Source organism: Lagenorhynchus albirostris, chromosome 6 (assembly GCF_949774975.1).
Source record: "Lagenorhynchus albirostris chromosome 6, mLagAlb1.1, whole genome shotgun sequence".
NCBI lineage: Eukaryota > Metazoa > Chordata > Mammalia > Artiodactyla > Delphinidae > Lagenorhynchus > Lagenorhynchus albirostris.
In genome coordinates this window covers 1,858,633-1,883,289 of record NC_083100.1, presented here as the reverse complement: position 1 = coordinate 1,883,289, position 24,657 = coordinate 1,858,633, and the positions used below count along the sequence as shown (strand labels likewise).

The window sequence follows — 24,657 nt, the reverse complement described above, 5'->3', positions numbered from 1 at the left end:
CCCTCGAGCCGACGAGTCTCCGTGTGCCAAGCGCTTTACAGGAGACTCCTCGTTTATCTGCACAGCGCGTCCTCGTTCTGAACTCTGCCTTATCTAAACCCCAGCGAGCAGCACAGGGATGGGCAACGCAGACACTCGGCCACGTTTGGCCAAGCCCTGAATTCGCAGTCGCAGCTCGCGTATCCGGAGCCGACAGCGGCGAGGTCATCACGCTTCACCCACAGGGGCTGGATGCGGCACTTCCCTTAATGAAGCAGAACGTCCGTCTTAGAATTATTTTCATGTGATTGCGGAGAATCTCTCACAGACTTAACCATGTCACACGACGAATAACATGATTTACTCAAAAAAAAAAAAAAAAAAAAGAGAGACCGTGTCAGGAAAATCCCCTTCTTTGTCAAATATTTAAAAATTGGGATTGGGTGGCAGCCTGCCACCGTGAAGCCTCCACGCGCCAGGACATCAATGCCAACACATCAATGATCCTTTTCTTTCTTTCAACGGTAGAAAGAACAGCTACCACCAAGCACAGCTCTTTCGGGCAGGGACATCGAATGGCGCCACAGGAGCACAAAAGGAGCTAGAAGTTATCTCAGCAGCTTAAGGAAAACACGTGCGTGGTCTGATCCCAGGCAGATGCTCTGGGGATCAGAAACGAGAAGAGGCGAGCGGGGCTGGAGGGCGCCCTCGGCCACACGTGTGCAAGGCGAGGACGGCTGCACATATTTACCGGCACTGCCGTTTCAGTACGCTGATGACCAGCGTTTACTTACCGGCTAAGTCCCTTCCAAACGTCCACACAGCAGCAGCAGATGAATCCCTGAGGGACCGAGGGGCCCAGGGTGGGATCATGGAGTGGGTCTGTCTACACTGATAGATCCTTGTGAGTTTCCAGACCCTGGCCTGAGCAAGCCCATCTGGACACCTGTCGGCCTGCGTGTCCAGCATCCCAACCCTGCTCGAGCCACCTGCTCCCGGCTGTAACCCGAGAGGGACGCACCGGCCAAGCCAGACCAGTGACGGGACACAGCTGAGGATGGAGCAGATGGGAGGGGAGGGGACCAACCGGGCGGAGGGGACAGAAGAGTGGGTGATGCCACCTCGGGGCTTCCGCAGTTGTGTCCTGTGAACTTCTCCCCAGTTCCACCAGTGACCCCCCCGTTTCTGTTGCACCACCGAGGCCAGATGAACCCCCGCCGCAGAAGGGTGGGTGGCCCTCTCAGCAGCACGGGACTTCCACTGCCCCACCTTCCAAACAGCCTCGAGAAGGGGCCTAAATTCAGTGACCGCTGCCCGGGCTGCTCCTGTCAAAAGCGTCCCATTCCCACACAAGCACCCTCTTTTTTTATCCCCACCAGGAAATTCAGAAGGAGTAAGCCTTGCACCTTTAAATAGCTGCACAAAGCCCTCAGCCTGGAGCCTTCCTCAGTGCTGGACTCTGGGAGCCACCAGCCACCTGGGGCGACTTACACGGAAATCAACTACAATGAAATAAGATGCAAGACTGGCTCCTCGGTCGTACTGGCCACATCAGAGGAGCTTGACGGCCACACGTGGCTCGTGGCCTCCACTGCAGAGCTGAGGTCGCCCCACCACACAGACGTCCCTGACCAGAGGCCCGAGGAGGGCTCTTCTTTGCAAAGCTGTCTTTGTACCAGTGTCTTTCCTCTTCCTCCAGGTGAGCACGAAAAAACCCTCCCCAGAGGACTCGACTCTGTGTCAGCAAATGTGGATTAATCTGACTGAGTTTTCCTGCCAAAGGGACGTGAAAACACAGAGTGGGACCAGCACACCTTTGGCGCCCAGCGAAGCTCTGGGAGCTGCCACCGTACCCAATCCCTCTCCAGTCCTTACAGAGCTTTCCAGACGGCCCTTTCCCCCTCCTCCCTTGCCATGACCGCACCCTGCTTGATGGTGGGAGAAATGAGGCATGGGAAAAGCACAGAGCCCACTTTCCTCACCCCGCCCATCTGCACCGGGCTGTCCCAGGACTGCAGGGCCCAGTCTCCACAAGCAAGGGCCCTCGCTCTGGGCATCCCTCTGCCCCGGGAGCATCCCTCCAGGGCTGCTCCTGTCTCTTCCCAGCCCCAGGGCAGAACCAGCCCCTGCACCTGAGCCCCTCAGGCAGACACCCAGCAGCCCTCGAGGGAGGCGACCTGTCTCCTACCACCATTACCTACCAGCCGAAGGCACCCTCTGGAGAAAGGAGCCCTCCTGTCCCCATGCCCTCATTCTGAAAAGTCAGCCCCCCTTCCAGCCTCTATCAGAAACGACCGTCGGCTCAGGGGTGTGTTCCTACGGTTTGTGAGTTTCTCACTCCTGCGGGATGTTCTTTCTGCCTGTTTGGCCCAAATGTGACCGTCCTTTAGCTGCTCTTAAAGTAGCCACGAGTCTCCAGGAGCGCAGCGGGCGACGCCACCCTGGGCCCTCTACACTGGCCGGCCCGCGCGTCTGGATCCTGCTGACGCTTCATCCATTTGTTTCCTCGTGAAAAATGTTGAGAGGAAGATGGAGTCATCGCCACTGTGCGACTGCAGGTGAGGCTGCTGGACGAAGCATCTGACCGGGGCTCGTCTCTCCGGCAGGACGGGATGATCCCAGTGTCTGTGAACATGCCCACCAGTGCTTCCCCAGAGGGTCCCGCTGAGTGTTTAGGACAAGAAGGCTGGTACCCCAAGCAGGGAGAGAGAAGGAGCCCGAGTCATGGCCACGGAGACAGAGGTGTCCTGATGGGGCACCTGGAGGCCAGGGCAGCGGCGGGGGTGGGGACCCTCCTCAGTGTGGGGGATGCCGGCCAGGCCTGTCCCCCAGTGTGAGGCCCAGCCCTGGGGACAGGAGCGAGGACGGACATGAGGTGGGCTGAGGACTGGGCTCCCAGGAAGCCACCAGGGCTTGTCGACTGGAAAGAACTGTTTCTTTCTTTTTATCTATTCTAATGATTTATTTTTGTCTTTCTGTAGTGCCTGTTAACGTTTCACTTCCTCTCATCGAGGCCTGTCCTCCACAGAAAGGGAAATAGTTCCCATCCTTTTGCAATCAATGCCAAACAACTCTGGCAGGGCCTGGGGTGCAGGGCCCTGGGGTGCGGGGCCCTGGGATGTGGGGCCCTGGGGTGCGGGCCCTGGGGTGTGGGGCCCTAGGGTGCGGGCCCTGGGGTGTGGGCCCTGGGGTGCGGGGCCCTGGGGTGCGGGGCCCTGGGGTGCGGGCCCTGGGGTGCGGGGCCCTGGGGTGTGGGGCCCTGGGGTGCGGGCCCTGGGGTGTGGGGCCCTGGGGTGCGGGCCCTGGGGTGTGGGGCCCTGGGGTGCGAGGCCCTGGGCTGAGGGGTCCTAGGCTGTGGTGCCCTGGGGTGCGGGCCAGCCTCTCCTAAGCACACCGGGAACTGGACAAGCAGCGGTGAGCCCGCGTTTGCTCTTCTGTTTATTTTCTCACTCCAGCTGTTTTGCTTTGTTCACCTCTTGAAATCGCTTGTCATCACAATGTTTTCAGCTTTTTTAACTCACAGTTGAGAAAATCAACCCGTTGAGTCACTGCCTCCACGATCTTCTCATCAAGTGAAAGCTTCCAGTCGGCCCCGAACGCCATCCGAGTTACTGGTGCAAACGGCTCATCTGTAAACTGCATACTGGAGCCCCCAGAGGCCTCGTTCCTCATTCTTCAAAAGAAGCTTCAGCAGCTGCGTGTCTGTTACAGAAGCGGGACCTGCACTCACCCAGCCTCCAGGGCAGGCCCGGGCCCCAGAGTTTCTGCCGGGAACTCTGGAAGCGCCTCCAGTGCCCCGATACCCAAGGTCCCCTTCCCCTGGTGTCACCATCAAAGTCCAGCATCAAGCCCCCATCGCGCACCCACTAAGGACGTGTGCGCCTCTGAGTCCGAGGCCTCGCGGGCCCTCCCCGCCCAGCTCCCACCTCGGCCCCTCCCTCACTGAAGCACCCAAGGCGGGCACAGCCCGCCGCTGCGACCAGATGGCCTGCACCCCAGCCTGGCCGCCCCACAGGTGACAGCTGGCCTCAGCCACGTGCCTCACACGTGATGGGATCAGTGCAGCAAAGGCACACGGTGGGGCCGGAGGCCTCAGTCTCCACGGCCCGGCAGCAGCCCGCCAGCCCAGCACCTGGCGCAGGAATTTCAGTACCTCCTGTGAGGATCACACAAGCTGAGCCATGTAAACTGGCCGTGAGCATGAAGTGATACTTGGTGGTGGCCTGGTGTCACTTTCATTATTAATAATTTGAAAAAGCAGATTAACGCACCAGGGCCGGCTTAACTCTCAGGGCCGCCGTGAAGCTCAGATGGAATAACGTGACATACAGGAAAACATCATAAAAACTCAGGATGAATTAACTGTTCAAGTCCTTTAAACTTCCCGCTCCTTCTAAAGGCTGTTTTAAAAGGGGAGCTGGGCCAAAGGCAGAGTTGTGCACAGAGGACGATGTCCCCCTTTGCCAGGCCCCGTAAACACTGGGTCCCAACAGGAGGCCCCAGGAGTCAGGAGCCCACTGGGCTGCTCTCGTGCCTGCCGACACAGGGGATGCCTGTTTCCTAAACCATCTAATAGGGATTAGGAAGGACAGTGAGAGCCTCCACCCTCAAGTGGGAACAGGATTCCAAGTGTCATCTTCTAAATTAGCAAAAAAGAAAAGAAAAAAAAAAAACGTATAAAAACGCAAATGACTTGGAGCAAGGTCTTCAGGGTGAGCCCCCCCGGCCCAGCAAACGGCACCGGGGTGGTCGGCCGGGGCATGGCGGGGCCTGGCCTGCAGCCCCTCTTCTTAGCAAGACCTTCGCGCGGGGCAGCACACACTGAAGGCAGTAAGGGGTCCTTCGATCAAGGGCGACGATCAATCAGTCTGATGGCGTGAATACAGCCACGTTCATCTGACCGTTAGTTTGCTATGTTTTCTAACTGCGATGACAATAACCAAGTAGTTGGTTCTCACGCGTGCTGCAGTCTGTCGGTTTCTCAACGCGGGGGCAGATACACGGTACACAGGCAGGCGACACAGTATGTGGCAAACCTTCGTCCTCATTACGTTTTCGGGGTGATGGCGGGAACATTCCTCACTCCTTCCTCCCAACAGCTGTGCTGCGCCCGCCTCGGTCTATGTCCGCTTTCCTGGGGAGTCTGAGCGCCCTCCAAAGGCCACACCGTGGGAGCATCCTCCCCCCCCCCCCCCCCCCCCCGTACTGCAGCCGGTGGCAGGACGACCCTGCTTCTGCCCCTTTCTCTGGAGAAACCGCTCTGCCAGAGTCTGGAAAGGGGCAAGGAGCTTTCTCACTTTTATTTTTGTTTCTTTTGTATTTTTGTATATATAACACTATTTCTGCATGATCTATTTTCAAATGAGAATTCCAAAATAACTTCTAGAAGTTTCCAGATTGGTAGGCAGAATAAATAAAAACTTCGTTTGGTTTTCAATCATGTTCAAATTATTTGCATATGTGCAGCTTAGTTTCATTTAGTTACTAAATTCTAGCCATCCCTAGACAAAAATGGACCAATGAAACCTTTACCTCCAAATTTAACTATATTTATAGACACACACACACTTGAATTTGTACAGATGAATCTTCAGCAAACACTTTTCTGACGCCCTTTTATCTAAACACATTTGGGGACACAGCTGTCACTGACCTCAGGCTGACCCTGCAGGCAGCAGCTATACAGAAATATGCAGATGAATGAACAACTGTGGGTAAACTCGACGGGACAGTGATTCCCCACAGCGGAAATTATCCGTAGTGTTCTGGACTGCCCAGCTTACTGCGTAAGGATTTAAATAATTATTTGGGGATTCAAGATCTCAGAATGCTGCTGACTGCAGTCAGTCTTGCTTCTAGAAATTGACAATGGGTCTGGGGTCACAGGGACCCCAGTTCTTCCTCGGGAACTCTCTTTTCTGAATAACCCTGTTTTCCACTTGTTTTCCTCGTCTCCCATCTCTTCACGCATGAGAAGGCAGGGGACGCTCAGCACTCGGGGTGACTCCCAGGGCCCGTCGGTCGGATGTGAGCCGCTGACCCGGGTCCCGAGGTCAGCAGCTGTAGCTGCAGAGCCGACTTCCCGATGGGCACGAGGACCTCAGAGGCCGCCCTGGCCAGGCTGCTCACTGAGTGTCTCCGCGAGGCGCTGAGCGCTCGACTAACACCTGCTCCAAGGCACGCGCTCCCGTGGGACACGCGCCTGGGCCCCGCACTCGGCCTGTCTTACCGCCACCGAGGCCGCTCTGACCGCACTCCAGCATCGCAGCCTTCACGATTCCACGCAAAACGTAAGCTGGAAAACATGCTCTTCACTTCAAACAAGCCGTAGGACATCACGGCAGGGTCCCGGCCCCCAGGAGTCCCCACAGGCCCGGCTGACAGCCCGACAGCAGGACCCAGGCCCTCGGGCACGGCACAGCCTGGCCCCAGTGCCCGCCTGGCTTTAAATGGTGACTAGGGGGTGGGGGTGGGCAGTGAGAGCCAAGGCAGGGCCCCCACCCCCAGACGACAACTGGGGACCCAGCCTTGCTTCCCACAGAGCCCCGCCCTGGGCTGGGACTGTTCAGTGAGAGAACCTTCTGGAAGGGGCTCCTGAGAAGCACGGGATGTCACGAGCCCGGCGTGACGGGGGGAGCAGGGGCCACGGGGGCTGCAGGACAGGGGGTGGGCCTGTCCGTGCCCTCAAGTCCGTGCTCCGGCCATCGACACCGCAGAGAATCCTCCAAGGGCCGAGCTGTCAGGGTGCCCCTTTTCAGGCCCGGCCCCGGCACAGTCTGCTTTCTTTTGGCCTCAGGTGCTCAGAAGGGTCTGGAACCCTGACACGAAGGAGGAAAAGAGCTCTGGGCACAGCCTGGGTCCCGGAATGGGCTCCACACCCTCGGCCAGGCAGGGGCTTTGCCCAGAACCCTCCGGGCAACAGGGCTACTTTTAGAAGTATGAGGAAGGGGTCGCATTTAGAAAAAAAGCCCCACAGAGCCCGAGGCCAAGATGACAGCGGCCTCCCAGCGATGCCCAGGGCCACTACTGGGACCCGGGGTGAGGAGCCTGCGAGGGCAGAGGGCTGGACAGCCAGGTACTGGGACCCAGGGTCAGAAGGACACGTCCTCCGCATCACTTGGGCCGTCCCCGCTCGCATCTACAAAACGCACACCACTGCTCCGTAGCCCCGTCACCACCCGTGATGCTAAACGTGCTTTTCTAGATGGTCAAAGGGCAACTCCTGCTCGAGAGAATGATTTTAGAAGAGTTCTAATTACTGAGATAATTTTCTGACAACCACATCTGGACGGCCAAACGCAGCCGGTGGATTTTTTTTCAAGTTCTGTTCTAGAACAAGCAAAATGGAATAAGGATGTTCCAGGGTTTTACACTTTCTTCCCAGGACCCAGATTTAGGAACTGCTGCCCACTCTTCTACAGCATCCCACTTCGTCAGCATCCGGATTCCTGCCCTCATTTCTGAGGTTCACACGCAGACAGCACGGAAGGCTCGGCTGCAGGCGCCCAGGGAGGCCCCTCGGCCACCCGGATGCAAGTGGCTGCACAACGTCCAGGCTCTGCCTGGGCAGGACCCTGCTGTGAGACGGCCCGGGGGCAAGTCATTCACCCTCTCTGAGCCTCAGTTTCCTCATCTGTGAAATAGGGGTCATAAAAGCACAGATCTCCCTCGACTTTCAATGGGGTTACGTCCGATAAACCCATCCTACGGGGAAAATATCGTCAGTTGAAAATGCACTTAATACCCCTGACCTACTGACCATCACAGCTTAGCCTCATACCTTAAAGGTGCTCAGAAGACTTACGTCAGCCTACAATCGGGCAAAACCATTGAACACCAAGCCTATTTCACAGTAAAGTGCTGACCGTCTCATGTGATTTATTGAACACTGTCCTGAGAATGAAAACCAGAACAGCTGTCAGTGTATCGGTTGTTCACCTGGTGATCACGGGGCCGACGGGGAGGTGCACTGCCCGGCATCACGAGAGGGGATCGGACCACATACCACTGCCCAGGAGAAATGCAAAACCCAAAATTCAAAGTACGGTTTCTACTGAACCCGAATCACTTCCACACCATCGTAAAGTCGACACACCTTAGGTCGAGCCATCTTAAGTCGAGGACCACCTGTACCTAATTTTATAGGTGTTTTGAGGACTATGTAAGCAATTTCAACACATTTAGCACAACCGAGCACCCAGAAAGCACTCGAAACACTAGCTGTCGTTTTATAGACGTGAAAGTGAGGACCCAGAGGGGAGTCCGTACTCAGGACTAGAAGCAGCGACCCCTCCGTGCCTCAGGGCAACGGTTCCCTGGACACAGTGCAACGCTGTAACCTGAGTGCCACTCAGCACGGATTTTCCTAATGAGAGTGTAACACTTCCATGAGGCTTTAAAGCAACCCAGGAGGGAAGCTCACAGCCAAGAACCCCAGGCTTGTTTCCAGAGGGTCTTCATAGAGAATTCTCAAGTCTGCAGATCTCTCTGGAAGATGAACTTTCAGAAAATACCAATAACAGAGATATTTCTGGTTGTTAGGCAAGAGTAAAAACCACCATCCACGGCCAGCCATCACTTCCAGTGGGGGAGGCTCTACGCTTCTGATCCAGGTGAGTTTGCTTTTCATATTTCACAAGGGCAAAGGGCCGTGTCCACGGTGCGGGCCAGGTGGAGGTGGTCAGCAAAGCCTCTGGGTGTCCGGAAGGGACCAGGCCGGGCAGGGGCTGCCACCGAGACACCCAGAGTTGGACCCCTGAGTCCCCCTGCCCCGAGAGCCCCCGGCTGCCAGAGCACCCCCCCAGCCTGCTTCCCCCCCGCCAGGCTCTCCAGCCCCTTCCCAGCCAGAGGCGGACGTCCTCCACTCTCAAACCCAAGCTGGGCCTGAGCACGTGAAGGCCGCTCACCCCTTGACGGGTCTCATCGTTCCAAGCGGATCCCAGGGGGCGAGTCGCCGGGTCTCCCAGAACTGTTGTCACAAAACCGCGCGTGGGAAGCCCTTCACGAGCTTCTCAAGAAGGAGTTAACCACGTGGAGTCTGTACGGTACCTGCCGCCAGGGCCTCTGCTTAGAGCCCAGGAGCCCCTCCAGAGCCGGTCCTCCCAGGGCACCGGGCCTGGGTCGGAGGAGAGAACGCGAGCGGTGCCGCCGCGCTCCCTGGCGAGGAATTCGCGGCTCCGCCCAACATCTGGTTTCTATTTCATACCCGTGCTGTCACATTACATAGCAAGCAGATGATACGCGGGGTCACTGCGGACTCGGCCGGCACGCCATTTACACTCGGCCCGCAGCCACCAGACCGTGGGTGGCACTGAGGCCGCACATCCCGGCTGAACCCCGCGCGTCCCAGCCGAACCCCGCGCGTCCCAGCCGAACCCCGCACACCCTGCTGAAAACCACACCGCCTGGCCAGCGCTGGGGCTGGCGGGATTTCAGATCTCACTCTCCTCGCTGTGGCAGGGACCTCGGACGTAATTAGGGAAGAGCTACTTCAAGGGCAACATCCCACAGGCCACGGGCACGGTTTAGCTGTAAGACAGGCACTGCCCCGGGGAGCCTGGGGCTGGCTAAGGAGAGGCCCTGAGCCCCAAGGTCAGAGCGGGCTGAACTTCACCGGCAGCGCTGGCCCTCTGCCCCCACCTGCCCGCCGCTCCTGGGTAGTGTCGTATGAGAGCGCTGGACGGAGCCACTGGCCTGAGCCGGTGGGCAGGTCCCCGGGGGGCACTACTGGTGTCTGACCTCGGACTTCATCCCCGCAGGCCTCTCTCTCCAGGAGGCTGAGCCTGGGCAGGGCCACCAGGCAGACCTCAGGGCAAAGGCGACAGTCACTGGTATCTGCCACCACGCACTACGCAAACAGCCAACCGAGAGAGAAGGAATCCCCGCCCGGTCGCACTGCGAACCCAACCCACGATTGTCTCTGCAAGAGACGTCAACGGTGTTTACCTACGTTTAAAAAAAATCACACAGGCACGGGATGAACTGTCTGCCTCCTCATATTTCTTCCAGTTCAAGAAGAGTAAATTCTGTTTTACAAAGAAAAACACAGAATCTCCCAGAGTGGGACGGGTGCTGGGCAGCCGGAGGCCAGAGCAGGGAGCCCCCCCCGGGCGCTCCGCACACCTGGGCGCCAGGACGCCCGCGCTGGCACTCGGCAGCCTCCGCGGCACGTGAGTAAGGACGGCTGCAGCCATCAGCACACTGGCTTTGCCCTGTGTTGCAACGCTTGGCACAGGCGCACCGGGCAGCGTGTGTCACGGGTCACACAGAGAGCAGCATGAAGCATCCTCACGGGCGTCAGCTGTCTCTGTCCACAGACATCTAACACCCAGGGCTGCTTGGGAACATCCGGGAAATGGACAAGCCTGAGTGTTACCAGCAAGCTGAAAATGACAGACTCTCGAAATGGAAGACACTGAGGACCGGGGGCCTGGGGAGAACGGAAGCCCCCGACCCATGCGTCCAGGGCTGGGCTCTGTGCTGCTGCACAGGAAGGGACAGAGGGGCGCCCGACGGGAGGGGACAGCCCAGGCCCTCAAGGTCACACGCGACACTCAGCTTCTACGGAACTTCGGAACTTCGTGCTTGCATTTTAACCTGTATTTTCATGCAGAAGTCCCCTGCTGAGACGCTTCCCCCGGGGGGGATGTGCTGGGGGAGCTCTGGGCCAGGGCCAGCCAGGTCCCACAGGTGCTCTGGGCCTCCCCGCAGGACCCAGAGCTCAGAGAGGAGAGAAGATGCCGTGGTTCCCGCAAGCGCTAAACTAACGTGGCGGCGAGACAGACAGAGAAGTCACGAAAATCAAAACCAGATATTCTCAGCCGACATTGGAGGGAGTTCAGCAATAAGGTAAAGTCATCACCATCAAAGGCACCACGATGCCAGTGCCCACTGCCGGCCTGACGCTCGACCACGGCAAAGGAGGCCACGCAGGGCGCCAGGCGGACAAGGGCTGGACACCAGACCTGGCGGGCAAGCCCGCGACGCAGAGGGGCCCGGGGCTGGGGGCCGCTCAGCAGGGCCTCAGCCGTCACCCCCTCCTAAGCGACCTCAGGGCCAGGGTCGCGACCCCTGACCTGGTCTCCAGTCCACGAGGGGCCAACAAGGAGGGCGCTGTCAGCACAGCTAAGAGACACCACCGTCCCTCCCGCAAAGAGCCCTGAGGGACCTGCAGGCCCATCTCCTCAGACTGTGCACGCCCTGCGTGGAACGCAGCCACTGAGGGATCAAGCCCACGCTTCACATTTTGCCCTTTCTTCCTCAATTATCTGAAGGAAGGCCAAAGCCAGATGGTAAAATCCTGGAGTGAAAAATGTCCCCTACTGTCCTCACTCTACAGCAAACACTAGACTGTTACTTAGTTTTGATAGGAAAAATGAACCGCTCTACTGCCACGCGGGAAAGCCAAATTCATTCTTTTCTTTGTGTGTCCAACTAAATTAAAGCCTTCATGTTCACCTTCCATAAAAAAAGGAAAACAGGGTTTCCCTGGTGGCGCAGTGGTCGAGAGTCCGCCTGCCGATGCAGGGGACGCGGGTTCGTGCCCCGGTCCGGGAAGATCCCACATGCCGCGGAGCGGCTGCGCCCGTGAGCCATGGCCGCTGAGCCTGCGCGTTCAGAGCCTGTGCTCCGCAGCGGGAGAGGCCGCGATAGTGAGAGGCCCACGTACCGCAAAAAAAAAAAAAAAAAAGGAAAACAGCCCCTAAACAAGGACCATGGCCCAAGGACATGCAGCTATTTCCTGTGACCGCCCCGGGCACCCTCCCCACAGCAGCAGACAACAGGGGTCGGTGCTGGCCCATCACTCTGGCCCCCAGAACGTGGCCTGGCCACATGGAAAGAGGGCTTCAGTGGAGGGCACGCCCTTGGTGCCGGGCCCAGGCTGACGCGAGCAGTGACCTTGGGCAAACCGAGTCCTTCTGGGCTTCATGTGTAGAATGAAGCTTCACGGTCCCTCCTGGCTCTGAACTTTGAGGAGGGATGCTCTGATGGTCCCCTGTGTTCCTCTCTCTGGCCCGCACGTTCTCCCCTCCAACGGGGGTTGGGGGCAAGGAGCCAAGGAGGAAATGTCCTGGGAAGCTGGGGGTGGGTGGCCCAGCACAGGGGGTGCCCGAGGGCCGGGACTAAAAAAGAAGCCGATGGTAAGAAGTTCCCTTGCTCAGGCTTGACCTCTGTACGTGGGAATGTGGAGAGGTCGCAGGTCAGAAGCTCTGCCCCATCATCCAGGCCCAGCCTCTCCCTCTGACCAACGGACAGATGTGCTGAGCACCAGAGTCTGGCTTCTGCTTGGATTCACTTCGTATCTTTAACTATACTCTGAATGGAAAGAAATAAAAGTACTTGACAAAACCAGCCAATGTCAATGTCCCTGCAGCAGTCAGTGACTAATTTTAGCAGCGGAAAGGCAAGGGTCTTAGAACCCAAGAGATGACCACCCCCGGGAACGTCCTCCTCTCCGAGAATGTAAATAAAGATCAGGACAGCTCACCCCGGGCCCATCCTCCACGTCAGAGTGTGACATTAAACAGAACTTTGACAGAGCAGCTTGGACCCTTCCTAAACTATCAGGAGGCCGACGGCAGCAGTTATGGGCGGTTCTCCACGTCACGTAACAGCATCCCGCACCCCAGATCTTCCAGGCTCTCCACCTGAGATCACGTACAAAGTGTGTTTCTTGTGAAAATAAGTGCCCTTGAAAGAAAGCCAGCTGAGGGCACTGGTGCCAGAGTGGGGAGTGAGAGAAGCCTCTGTCCCGCCAGGCGGCGGATGACTCTCTAAAGGCTGCATCCAGCTGAGCTGGCAGGAGAGCGAGGAAGGCCCTCTGAGGGCAGGAACTCGCGGGAGGGTGAGCGGAGAGGGAGGGAAGGGTGTGGAGCTGAGGGCACGTCCTGAAGCTGCCCTCAGGCCACCTGCCTCAGCTGCAGCTCGCTGGGTCACTGTTTAAGGTCCCCAGGGCCAGGAGGACAAGCTGGGGGTCCGAGCAGTAGGGAGTGAGGCCGAGGCTCCCCTTTAGGGACGTGTCCACGCCCGGGCCTGATGCTGGCTGGGAGGGGGCAGATCTAGAAAGAAGACTCCCTGGGAAGCCATAATCACAGACCACTCGTGAGGCTCAAGGGGGGATCCAGGTAACCCCGGGACCTGACAAACACCATGGCAACCGCATCCCGAAGTGCCTCCCAGGTGGGCCACCGCGGCTGTGACTAACCCCGGCACCAGACACACGTCCTCCCTGGCTAAGCACGCTATCTATCAACCCCGAAAGAACATCTGTAAAAAGTTATATGGGCGTAAAGTCACAATCGAAAATCACAATGCAGGGAAAAAACCCAGGCAGTGGGACAAACTGCAATTACAGGAAAATCTAACATGACCACGATGTCATCTCAACAGCAGGCTTGAGGAAACAAACAGGGTCATCCAAGGATCACAGCAGAGAAAGTGACCGTCCAGGACCATCACTCAGTAGCTGCACGACCCTGGGTCCCGTAACCTCTCTGTGCCTCTGTTTCTCATCTGCCAAAGAGCGATGGTAACAGCTGAAGCTCCCCCCGGAGAAACGTGTAAGGGGTAAAGGAGATCATCACTGATGTTCTCTATTTATCATTAACTTTTATTACTAATACAAAACATGGCCAGGCATATTTGAAAACAATCTGAATAGAGCTTGTAGAAATAAACACTGTGATAATTAAAACAAAATGAATGAGTTAAACAATCAATTAGATAGAGCTGAAGAGAGAATTGGAGAATAGTAAACCAGCACTGAGAAAATAAATGGGAATGCAGCACAGAGAGACAAGGAGACGAAAGGTGTGAGAGGCTGGGGGCTGAAGGGCAGGGGGAGGCGAGCTATCACACTTCTGATCCAGGAGGAAGAAGAGGACACCCAGGCCAAATGCACGAGGACTGCGAGCGCATCCTAGGAAGCCCCTGTGCTCGAGACAGCACAGGGCTGACACATCTGGCAGACAGAGAGCAGGACATCCAGAAAGAGGCCCAGGGCTCATGGAGCTCCGGTGCAGGACAAGCTGGCATCTCAACCACTGCACAAAGAGGGGCCGTTTATCAACGGCGGCCACCCGGGAGAAGATAAAATTAGATCCGAACGAAGCACATACAAGAGCGAGCTCCACGCGGATCAGGGACCTACCTGTCGAGGGCGGGACAGACGCCCCAGAAGGAGACGCGGTGGGAACACAGGAAGGCCTTCTAACTGCAACTCAAAATCCGGATGCAGTTGAAAAAAAAACAAACTTGATAAGTTTGAACCACTGCGGGGGGGGGGGGGGGAGGAGGTTTATAGGGCAAAAGCACAAAGAATATGAAGAATTCACCCTAAAGAATTCAAAAAATAACTGACAAACTGAGAGAAATTACTTGCGGTCTCTCTCACAGATAAAAGCTAATACCCCTTCCGTATAAAGAACTCTTAAAAATTGTGGGAACAAAGGCCAAATTCCTGACAGAAAACCAGGCCGAAGGCGTAAAGACAGAAAAGGCCTCTCACTGAGACCCCTCTCCTATCTATCAGATTGCCAAAAAGTAACATCCTCTGCTCTCCGCTGTGTGGGAACAGGCAGCTCGCACCGCTACTCCTGGGGATGCACGTCCCCTGCGCCCGCTTCACCCCGGAAGGCGTGGCAAATTCTATTAAAATTGCATATCTGCTTTTCTGACAGCAATCGCTTCTGTACACGAAGTGAACAACAGGGCAGTGCATGAGCACCAGGTCCCTCGGGGAGCACAGTCCTCCAGGGCGATGCTGGCCCCCACCTTGGTGCCTGACGCAGGAAGCCAGGGGCACACAGGCACGCACGGTGCAGGGAACGGGGAGGAGCTCCGTGGAGGGAGGGGGTGGATTCCAGGACACGCTCTGGGGTGGAAAAGCCAAGCGCCAGAGAGCTACCTGTAGGATGCCTGCTTTGTGTAAGGAAGAAGGCAAAATAAAGTCCATTAATTTGCTCATTTGTCCAGAAGGGCAACGTGGGAGGGCAAGGGGTGGCGGTGGGGCGGGGAGGGGAGGAGGCGGGGGAGGGGAGGGGGGGAGGCAGGGACGCAGGCACCGGGCGGGGAACCACATTCATGTTTTACGTATGCAGAAGTAAAAATAAAACCCAGAAAATCTCTAAAATGAAATACGGGCAGAAACACGTGAACCAAACCACATTGCAAATGAACAATATAACCACCCTGGGCCCGGCGAGGGGCGGGGAAGAACCATGCCACGTAGCTTCGGGATGTGGTATTTGGACAGTACTCGGACTCCACACCCTAAACTAGTACTGGACTCTAGGTAGTGGGTGTCCTTCTCACAAAGGTAAAGATGGGCAGCTTCTTCCTGAGCGTTTCGGGACTGAATAAGTAAATCTACCGTGCAGACTGGGAGCTCCCCTTCCCAGTGTCGGAGGAGGGAGTGACGGATACGGCGAAGGGCAGCTGAGGGGCCTCGCGAGGCTGGAGTGGAAGCAGGGCTGGGGGCTCATGGAGCTCTAGGTGGTGTGTGGCGTGCGTGTGCGCGTGCCCGTGCGTGCACAGACATCCACGTCCTAGCTCCGTCCGCTGGGCGGCCGAGGACCAGTGAGCACATCCAGCACGCAGGGCTTGCTTCCTATATAGCAGCCCCTGAAAACAGACACGAGGCCTCCTTGGAGAATCAGCTGCCGCCCGGGCAGGGGCAGGGAAGGCTCAGGGAGAGATGAGAACATCTTACTGTATCACAGACAGTAAGAGGGGCTCAAAAGTGCTGGGGGTCTGGCAGGGGAGCCAGCACGGGAGGCTCCCCTCAGCCAAACCAGGACGATCCGGGCACCGAAAGAGATAATGGTAACCAAGGGTAACAGTGAGAACAAACCCCGTTAATAAAACAGGCCATTAGTCCAAACTGACGTAAATAAACACGTAAACAAATAAGAAAGGCAAGTTCCTTTTTACAGGAAAAAAGCCAACTACTGAATTAACAAGAATGACAGGACTAGAAAATCACCAAGACTACCATCATCACAATCCCAACTTCAGGCGAGAATCCTCACCGGATACTGAAACCAGGGGTCACTGAATGCCATGTAGGACTCTCTTGAGATCTAGGACATTGTTAGGACAACTGGCAAAATAGGAATCGGGCCTCTGAGGAGACAACACTGTTGTTATGGTTGGTAGTTTTCTGAGGCTGACTGCTGTGCTGAGCAGCTGATGACAGCCTGCCCTTGTTTCTGGGCAATAGATTAGTTGGGGGGTGGGGGGAAGGGTGTCATCCCAACCACTAACTTCTAAATGATTCTGGAAAAAAAATTATTTTAAAAAATATAAACGTATACAGTAATTCTCTGTACTATTCTTGCAGCTTTTAAGTCTGAAATTACAGCAAAATTAAAAGTTAAAAGGACAAACAGAAAAAGTTAAGGGCTAAAATGTTCCCAGAATTTTTCAAAGACACTCATCTCCACATTCAGCAAGTCAAAAAATATCAAGACGGATAAATGAAAACGCTTAGTGGAAATGCAGAACACGCTTAGAAGACTTCGATCATAAAAGCACCAAGAGAAGTAGCAGATTCCTACAAAGAAGACACGAATGTGGGCAGGGAACTTTAAACAGTCACAGTGGAATTTAGTGGGCCGACAATATTTTCAAAGTGCTGGGAAAAACAACTGTCCACTTAGAAGTGTCCACCTGTCATAGCAGACCAGAGTGCTGGGGAAATGATGCCATTTCAGACAGACAGAAAATGACAGAATTTACTACTGCAGGAACTTCTAAAGAAACTTCTAAAGGATGTTACTTTCAGCAGAGTAAGATCAAAAAAGAAGAAATGGTATGCAAATAAAATAAATATAAGATTAAAATTAAGAAGCTGTATTCATCAAGAAAGACCACAGAGTAAAAGGACAAGACATCTGTAAAAAGCAACATACACATGTAACCATGTCTTTGTTACAATACACATGCACACACAGACACACACAACAGACACACACAGAAAGATCGGTTTTACAGATGAATAAGAAAAGAGGAAAAGACAACTGAACAGAAAAATAGGGACTTCAAATCAGAAGCTACAAATGCCCAAAACAAGATGCCCAGGTTCGCTGGCAATCTAGGGCAAGCACGGTGAGATCCAGTTTCCTGAGCCGTCTGGCAGGAGGCCATGGTGGGGGTCAGGGAAAGAGGACGCTGTGCAGCCATGCCGGGGACGGACGGGCATCGCAACCCAGCATCCCATTCCCAGGGAGGGACCCTCAAAAGACCCTGCAGGTGTGTGCCAAAAAACACTGAGGGGGATGCTACCGCGCCGTGATTGAAGGCAGCGACACCCCAAGGCCAGCTGCAGGGCCATCCTTAGGAAAATCAGTAAGTGGTGAAAATTACTCGGTTACAGCTACATGCACAAACATGAATCAGTCTCTAAAACAGTTTTGTTTAAAAAAATCATAAAGCATACAGTATGATTCCATTTACATCAAGGTCAAAAACATGTAATAAAACTGAAGTCATATTGTTGAGGAACACGCACATATACATTTTTTTAAAGCCAAGGAATGAGAAGCAGACACGTAAAAGCCCTGATGATGACCTCTACCTTACAGAGGGGAGTCAGCCCACTGCTCTTGGCTCTACTTTCTCCTTTAAATGATGCTCAATACATTCTTTAGTGGGTAAAATGTTTCATAATTAAAATTTAAAATAAATATGTGTGGAAAAAATGTTAAAGGTACAACTGAAGTGGGCTAGAAAGTGATAAATCAATACAAAAAATAAATTTGGAGGGAATTACAGAGAATGGAACGCTGAACCCCACCAGCCCCTGACAGACGACATGGGTAGGACCAAATGGACCAAATATGGAAATAAGGAAATGTAATTTTTGAGACCCTTTTGCTATGCAGAAATCTGGAATTTTATGTAATCAAAACTATCCACTTTGTTATCGAACTTTTAATTATTGGCAAATACAAAATAGACTGACTATAGTGGGTTTCTTATAATCCATGAATGCACTGAGTCTTTGTAGGTTTACTGAAATTGTCGACATCTCTCCTGTACTGAATAGATGGCTGAGTACCCTGCTCTTGTTAGAACAAGGTCCTCTGGAGTTTCCCACCATGAAAAAGGCTTGCTACTGCTTTCAAATCATCCTTAACTATTTATACAAACTGCTTACTTCCTCCCAATTTGGGGATTTATTTTTGTATTCACTATGAAAACTGGAGTACTTATTTATCTCTTTCATTTTTTAAAGAACATTCTCCCGTATTTCCATGAATTCTGTACTTTCCCTGTGTAAAACCTCTTGCAGCAGAGCCCTTGCTGAGGAACAGCTACAGAACGTGCTCTCACATTCTTTCCCCCAATGTTCTGTGTAGGGTTTTACGTCTCTGTTCGTAAGTACCATTTGCATATAATTTTTGTTTCACTGTTGTCTCCAGCAGGTTCTAGAATTTAAGGCACTATCAGTTTCACAAAATTTGATAACATTTTTCTAGGTTTAGAGGCAATCTTAAAGAGGGTTGACATCACATAAACTTTGGGAAAATATTGAGTAATATCCTAAGTATTAGGTGCTTTCAAGAAACAGTAAGGCAAACTAATATATATAAGGTGGATAAACAACAAGGTCCTACCGTATAGCACACGGAACTGTATTCAATATCCTGTGACAAACCATACTGGAAAAGAATGTAAAAAAGAATATATATATGTGTAACTGAGTCACTTTGCTGCACAGAAGAAATTAACACAACACTGTAAATCAACTAGACTTCAATAAAATTTTAAAAAAAGAAAAGAAACACTCAGTCGGGTCCTTTACCAGCAAACCACCGGCCCCCAGCACACTGTCATGGGCCCGTGAAGTCCAGGGAGGCTGTGCTTAAAGTTTCTGGGAGCACTGCAAATTCTCACTTTTACAAAAGGCAGAAGACGTTCATTTACTGAGAGTGTTTCTATCTAAACTTCTTATTGGATGGATTTTCTTCTGTGCTCTCAGATTTCTCCCTGCTCTTCCCGTTTGTTTTCTTTATTGCTTGGCACTTTGAACATTGTTATTTATCTTCAATGTGACTATACTCATTCTGACAGCTTGGGTTCAGAAGCAGCTTTCTGGTCCACTGTCTTCCCTGAAGTTTCGCCTTTTTGCAAAGTGACAAAATGTTAAGTGAGAACAAAAAATCTAGCAAATTCATTCTTCATCAACTAGTATTTATTTATGGAATAAGCCATAATAATCTATTATTCAATGTAACATAAATATAATGCATGCACAGATAACTGATCCCTTCAAACAGCTACAAATCCTATTCTATTTAGCAGCATCTGTGGGCCCCCCCGCGGGGCTCCCGTCACCCTCGAGACCGCCTGCCCACCCAGGCGGGCCCCAGAAAAACCCTGACCTGCCAGGTCTGTGTACCACCCCCCATCCCCGCACAGGCGCACACGCGCCCGCTAAGGTCAACACTTCCCCTTGGCAGCCCAGCACACCTCCTCGGCCTCCTCAGGGCCTTAGGATCAGAACACCAAGGAGAAAGTCCTTTTAAGTGTCTTAAAAAAATATATGATTGTCCACACCAGATGGCTTAGCACAGCAGATCCCACAATTTCTAGTCTCAGGGCCCCTCCACCCTCTTAAAAATTATTCAGGACGCCAAAGAGCTTTCGTTATGTGGTTGTACCCATCAATATTTACCATATTAGAAGTTAAAACTGAGAGTTTTTAAAAATATTTACCTAATTCATTTAAAAATAATGACGAACATCATTGAATGTTAACACAGCGCCTCTTTTTAGGAAAAAAGAAGCGCCTTTTCCAAAACCGAAAACAACGGGTGGAAGGAGGCGGCGCCTGCAAACCCCTGCGGCATCGCTCAGGAGGGGAGCTGTCACCTCCGCTTCCGAGATCCCCGTGTTGTGACAGGTGTTTGGGTGGCAGCGATGCAGGAAACCACCTCGCAGAGACACGGCTGGAATAGGGGGAGCATCTCCGCGGCTCCGGGACAGCTGTGGGCGTGCTCGTCTGATGCTACGCGGAAGCCAGGCCCGGGGGCAGCATGGCGACCTCAGGTGGGACACTGCCCTGGGCGAGCTCTGTGCACTTGGCCGTGCTCTTGACCACACCACAGCCCCGCACTGTGTCTGCGACGTCAGGACTCATCCTGGGAAAGAGCTGCTTCTGTGAGGGCTTCCCAAGGTGACACAGGTCAGCAGACACCAAGTGGGGAATGAACGTGCCCCAGAACGACAATTTCCACTTGAAAGCTGAAATGTCATCATTGGCAGTTGTCTTCCTTAAAGTGACAGCCTAACTTCCTTCTAGAGGAAATATCTGGCAGGTACTCAAGTCTGAAAAACCACAGTTTATCTGTAAGTCGTTCTTTCCGGTAAGAATGGTGTCCCTTGAAAAAAGTGGTTAGTTCAGCTGGCAACTGGCTCGCTGAGCCGATCATGGTACTTCCGTCTGCAGAAGTGCTTTACGTGCATGTCCCCTTCTTCACTCAGAATGTTCAAAAGACTGCACCTCCAGGGTAGAGACTTAGACACCGCACAGAAGTAACAATCGTCCTGCCTCAGCAAGAATATTCCTAACTGAAACTGGCTTTTCCGTGCAATGCCCGGCGGGGAGGAAGCCCAGGGCTGTGCAGTGTGGCACCAGGCCTGTTGCCGGCTGGGGCACCTGCACTATCACCACTGTTGCTGCGCCCACCCCACCCCCCACCAGCAGACACGTCAGCACAGTGAGAAGGAAAGCCACATCTCAGAACTCTTACAGGCCACCCCAAGGGGCTTGGGGACCCCTCTTCCCATTTATTAAATAAAATGCTTTCAGGAAAACAGAAACAATAAGATATATCTGGACGATCCTTTGAGAGGCTGCTCTGTAGAAGGACCTCTGCTGGGTGCGAGGTAAGCTCACAGAGGCACAAAGCTCACTTCCCAACTTCGAGCATGTGCAGCCTGACAGTGCAACACGTCGTGCAGAAACGGGGGAGGAAGGCCTGCGTCCACACCTCTCTCTCTGTCTCCTCCCCAGGCGGGACTGGAAGGGAAGGCCGATCTGGCAGGAGAGCGGAAAGCATCTGAAGGACAAGAGCTCGGGCCCAGTGCCAGAGAGGGACGTGCTCGGGGACAGCCAGGTCACACACCCACCGGGCCTCCCAGGCAGGCTGAAGTGTCATAAAACTCAGTTTAAAAAAAAGGCAAGAACATGCATTGCTCTTAAAAGGTTTCACTTATAAGAAACAGTGACAATTTCAGAACAAAATAAATTTTCTGTAGCTTCCCCTATAATCTAAGCTACAAAATGTCTATATGATTGGGGATACATACACAATGGTGTGCATTTATTAAGCACTGACAAAGGCTGATGTAACGTTTTAAAGGCTAAGGACTAACACAATTGAAAGTGTGAAATTAGATGGAAGCTAAAAAAAAAAAAAAAAAAAGGAAAAGAAATAGCTGTAGTATAACAACAGGAAACTTTTGGTATCTGAGGAATATTTTCAGACAGAAAGTACTCAGAAGATCCTGAATTTCAAACCCAAATAGGACATGCAAAGCCCAAAATTTAACTACAATTAGCGGAAAGAAACACAGCCCGGAGGCACCCGACAAGAAAACCAATCCTGCTACAAATCCCCACAGTGAAGAGAGATCAGCTCTGCACATTCTCAGAAACGGAAAGGTTAGCAGAAGAAGGAGAATGAAAGCCAAGAGGACATAACAACTTGGGTCTTTAAATACTTTCAATTAAATATAAGAACAGCCATATTGAAACTCATTTAAATAAAATAAATAAATCCTGTATAAATAAAGTCCCCGTGAAGGCCGTTGCTATCGCGTGCTTGCCGTGGCAGGCACTGGGCAAGTCCAAGGGGTCTGTGTGTGTACCCCGCAGCTTCCCCGCCCAGCAGCCCACCTGCCATCGTGTACTGGCCACAAGCCCTGGGTCCCTGGGCAGATACCCATCAGATCCCATATGCGCAAACTGAGAAAGTGGCCTGCGGAGCCTCGATTCTGGGAGGCAACGGGTAACAGTTGGCATCGGCAGCGAGCCTAAGCTGAACTCCGCCTCTTCTGTCTTCTATATAAAGCTGTGTCAGCCATTCTCAAACACTCCATCCCTGGAGAGGTGGGCAAAACATAAGGCGGGTGGGAGGTGTGGATAAGGTGTGGACTCAGGTACACAGTGGCAGGGATTGGAGCCCGAGAAGGAGAAATTGTAAATGTGGGTACAACACCCCCGTTTAAGAAAAGCAAGATCTATACTGACCTGGGATTGTAGCTCAGGATGCTTCCAAAGAAAAACTTTAAACAAGCCACGTCCTCTGCAACCAGTGGTGCTGAAACAACCGGATATCCAAAAGACACGGAATGCAGCTGGGCCCCTACCTCACACCACATGCAAAAATGAACTCCAAACAGATCAAGGGCCTAAATATAAGAACTAAAACCATAAAACTCTTAGAAGAAAACGGGGAAAGCTTCATGACATTAGATTGGCAGTGGGAGCTTGGACATGACAGGAAAAGGATGGGCAAGAAAAGAAAAAGATAGATAAATTGGACTGCATCAAAATTAGAAACTTTTGTGCATCAAAGGACACTCACTATACAGTGAAAAGACAGCCCACAGGATGGGAGGAAATATATGCAAAACATAAATCCAGAATATATGGAAAACTCCAACTCAACAACAAAATAACAAACCACTCAATTCAAAAAGGAACAAAGGACTTGAATAAACATTTCTCCAAAGGAGAGATACACATGGCCAACAAGCACAGGAAAAGATGCTCAATTCATTAGACATCAAGGAAGTGCACATTAAAACCACGGTCAGATACCGCTTCACGTTACCAGAATGGTTATTATCAACAAACAAACAAACCAACAAACAAACCAAGAAGGAAAATAACAAATGTGGGGGAAATACGGAGAAACTGGAACCCTCTGGTATTGCTGGAGAGAACGTAAAATGATACAGTCACTGTTTGGAAAACAGTTCAGTGGTTTCTCAAAAGTTAAACAGAATTCCCATAGGACCCAGCAGTTCTATTCCTAGGTATCTACCCAAAAGATGCAGAAGCAGAGAGTCTGACAGACAGGTGCACATCAGTGTTCACAGCAGCGCTATTCACAATAGCCCAAAAGTGGAAACAGCCCAAGTGTCCATCCATGGATGAATGGATAAACAAAATGTTATCGATACACACCATGCAATATTATTCAGCCTTAAAAAAGGCATGAAATTCTCACATACGGTACAACATGGATGAACCCTCAAAATACTATACCAAGTGAAATAAGCCAGACACGAAAGGGTAAATAATGTAGGATTCCACCTGTATGGGATCCCCAGAACAGACAGATTCTTAGAGACAGAAAGCAGACCAGAGGTTATTAGCGCCGAAGAGGAGAAAGGAACGGAGAGTCACTGTTTATGGGGAAAGAGTTTCTGTTTGGGACGAGGAAAAAGTTCTGGAAACAGATGGTGGTCATGATCACACAACACTGTGAAGGCATTTCACGTCATGGAACTGTACACTTAAAAATGGTTCAAATGGTCAATTTTATGTTATTTATATTTCACAACAATTAAAAAACCATAGTGAACAAAGAAACTGGTCTATCTGTTTTATGCATGTATACAGTCTATAGATAAAGAGACTGAAATAATACCCAAGCATCAAAAGAGAATAAGGGACCATTTTATTAACTGATATGAAATAATCTTCAGGATGTAACGAATGAACAAAGCAAGGGGTCGGGGAAAGGAAACAGATGCAGTATTTTTTTTGGCCTCTGTGATTTTCTCAAGAGCTCCTGGGCCTTTCCACTGGGCCTCCCCGAAGCCAGCAGCTTGCAGCCAGAGCACTGTGTCCACAACACCGGAGGACACTCCCAACGGCCACCTGGGGCAGGTGAGCAGTCCGCACACCAACCCCGACCACACGGAAGACACTCCCGGCTGTGTTCCTAAAGCGACACACGACACAAACCCAGAGGCACACACAAGACACAGAGAACAAGGGCGACCACATCACTCACCAATGGTTCCTAGCAGCCTGCCCCTGTCTCTGGAGATCGCCACGCTTAACTCCAGCGATGAACTAACGTCCTTCCTGGGCAAATGTCTCCCAGCTCTGATGCGCGGAGCCCCAAGGAAGCCCACGCCAGCCCGCCAGTGTCCCTGAGCACACGGCCCAGCAGCAGCGGCCATCCCACTTGGGTGAGCTGATGCATAAATGAGGCTCAGAAGCATCTCCTCCTTCGCGAAGGGCCGGAGGACACAGCAGAGAAGTGTGGTCTTTCCCTCCTGCAGCGGAAGGCGCACGGGGTTCCAGACCCCTGCTCCCCGGCTGCTCTGTGGGGCGTGGTGCTGCGCACCTGGAACAGTCTCTTATCAGCGTTCCACAAGTCAGTGTTGTGGACACCTCGCCTTTGTTTTTCATTTACAGACCCTCCTTGAAAGCACGGTCCTTACCCCAGCTTGCGTGCACAGGCAGAAAACAAGCAGAAACTGAAGACCCTGAAATCAAGATGGGCTCAGCTTCTGGGCTGCTGTGGACTTGACCTCGGGGCTGCTGCTCTACCTAAGGGTGCCCTGCAGGGAACTGCGCCTGGCTCACAGGACGGGAATCAGGATACGGGGCCTGGACACAACTCCCCAGAGGGCACTCTGTGCCCTGCG

General features: G+C 52.8%; 1 protein-coding gene across 2 annotated transcripts in view; it reads right to left on the bottom strand.

The window, feature by feature from the left end:
* The window catches only part of HDAC4 (histone deacetylase 4), a 244,201-nt gene that overhangs the window by 197,974 nt on the left and 21,570 nt on the right, over nt 1-24,657 (bottom strand). Inside the window, exon 1 of one of the 2 annotated variants that reach the window (XM_060151671.1) lies at nt 9,028-9,118. The exons of the other annotated variant lie outside the window; for it this stretch is intronic. The gene's annotated coding sequence lies outside the window, so the exon portion shown is untranslated. Of the gene's footprint in view, nt 1-9,027; nt 9,119-24,657 lie in introns of those variants that run through there. 2 annotated transcript variants of the gene reach the window in all.